Below are 2,426 nucleotides of genomic sequence, written 5' to 3'. Positions count from 1 at the left end.
ATATATATATATATATATATGTGTGTGTGTGTGTGTGTGTGTGTATGAAAAGAGTGGAAGGAGAGTGACAAATAGCTAAAGGTGTTTGGAGTGGAAGGAAGTGACACAAATGACAACACAGAAAGGCTACTTAACAGTATCATAAACCTGTTGATAGGTCAGAAAGTAAAAAGAAGACATACATAGTGTAAGTGTGTGGGGGTGGGGGAGGAAGTACAGTGACAGAAATGGAGGTCTGCAGTATATAAGGGTGGCTGTAATGAGTGATTGTGAATGATAGTAGATGGGAAAGATGTTAAAGTTGTGGTGGACTTTGGAGAGAGAGAGTGATTACTGAAGACATAGAATGGGAGAAATTGGTGAAAAATAGTGGGAGAAGGGATGACAATAAGATAGAAGGATGGATGTTTATAGGAAGGTGTTCCAGGGGAACAAAAATGATATCTGCTAGCATAAAAGGTGGAAATGAAATATGTGCTGATTCTGCTCTGAACAGTGGCTTAGTTAGAAGACTGTGGCTGAGGGAAGGATGGGTGTTTTAAGTAATCAGCACTTAATACAACTGTCCTTACCTATATGCATCACATGACCAAATCATCACAGTTTTTTCTCTTGCAATGCTATATCTGATTCCACTTATACCTAATTTTTCTCTCAATATATTTGTACTTTGTTATCCATGCACACTAATGCATCCAGCTGTATTCCTTTCTAGCTTTTCCATGTCCTCTGAATTCAGGGCCCATATCTCACTATCATGCAATGTTACTCTTTGTAGGCAAGCATCAAACACTCTGCCTTTCACTCTGAGAGGTAAATCTTTTGTTGCCAATAGAAGTAATTGCTCTCTGAACTTTCTCCATCTATTCTTATTCTAGCAACTGTACTTTCAGAACGTCTTCCACTGCTAATTAGATCACCTCAGTAACAAAAACTATCTACTTTCTCTATTGAGTTTCTTGAACATTCAAAGAAATATATTTCCCATGTGCATTTAGTGCTTGCACATCTTCCTGTGATTCTACAGCATGTCTTGTGTGTCCATAGCTTGCACTGGGTAGAGCATAAAAAATTCCAGCCTACACCTTTCCTACATATTGAGCAACGCCATTTATCTGATGGGAGTAGAATCCTGTCTGTTTTCCTGCTCTCTAGAACTTTAGTCTTTGCCAAGTTAAACTATAAGGGCCTTTGATTCCAAGTTTTGCTTCCACACCTGGAATTTCTTTAAGTCTATTACAGATTCTGCTATAAGAGTGGGTTATTAGCATAGTTTCTAAGAAACCAGTCTTAAATCCTTCTGTTATAGCCTGGAGGACTATGATAAATAGGAGGGGACTGAGAAATGAACCTTGGTGAACTCCTAGCTGTACTCTAACTTCACTGCTGTACTTATTCTTACTCACCTTACTGACAGTACTACTGTACATGGTTATATTGTTCTTACCCCTAGCTTCCTTAGAGACCAGCAGATTAGAAAGCAAGGAGCTCTGTCAAAGGCTTTCTCCAGATCAACAAATGCCAAATACAATGCTTTATTTTTAGCTAAATTTTTCTCCTCTAGCTCCCTTACTAAGAAAATACCATCAGTATTAATTCTCCCTAATACAAAACCAAACTGCATCTCATCTATGTACTACTAAAACTGTGATTACTTGCTTGCGATCTTGTCTGTAATTTAATACAGCCAAACCAGCACATAATGGGAAAATACTCTGAAAGTAAAGTACCCCTGAAATGTGAATACAAATGGAATAAAACAAGTTTCGTGTAAATCGGATCATGGCTTCCACAAATTTAAGCAGTGGAACCTGGAGTTATTACCCTTTACTGTGAACACCGAGATAGTTTTGTTGGCATAACTACAGATGTGCACCCCACCGACTTTGTTGCCTCATAACTTCCAGAAAAATGATACTTCTTAACAAAATTTTTAACAAATACTGCTTAGATGCTGTGAATTCAGTGTATATAGAGATTTATGGGAAAGAATTTTTCTGAGGGGGTGGGGAAAGGAGTTTTGGAAAATTCACATAATCCAACTTTTTTCCTTCATGATTTTTAGGAAAATGGATTTCTTTTAATGAAATTTTATACAAATACCTTTCAAACAACATAGATTACAATTATAAAGAAATTTGTGGGGAAATTTTTTTCCAAGGGAGTGGGGAGAGGACTTTTGAAAAAATGGAAGACCAAATAAGTTGGAATGGGGAGTTTTCCCATTTTTTTTAATTTCACCACAGCCTTTGAAATGATGGTGAGTATGTTTTATGAAAAAAAGTTTTGAAAATTTTTGAAATTCCTTGCCATCCCACTGCAAAGTGATTTTGGCTTATATTTTTTTAAACTCAAAAACCATGGGAGGAGCCTTTTTAGTAAAAGAAAAAAAAGTTGTAAATATTTTCAGAGGAAAAGGTGTACAA

This window comes from Octopus bimaculoides, chromosome 5 (genome assembly GCF_001194135.2).
Source record: "Octopus bimaculoides isolate UCB-OBI-ISO-001 chromosome 5, ASM119413v2, whole genome shotgun sequence".
Classification (NCBI taxonomy): Eukaryota; Metazoa; Mollusca; class Cephalopoda; order Octopoda; family Octopodidae; genus Octopus; species Octopus bimaculoides.
Note: the sequence above shows the minus strand (reverse complement) of the source record.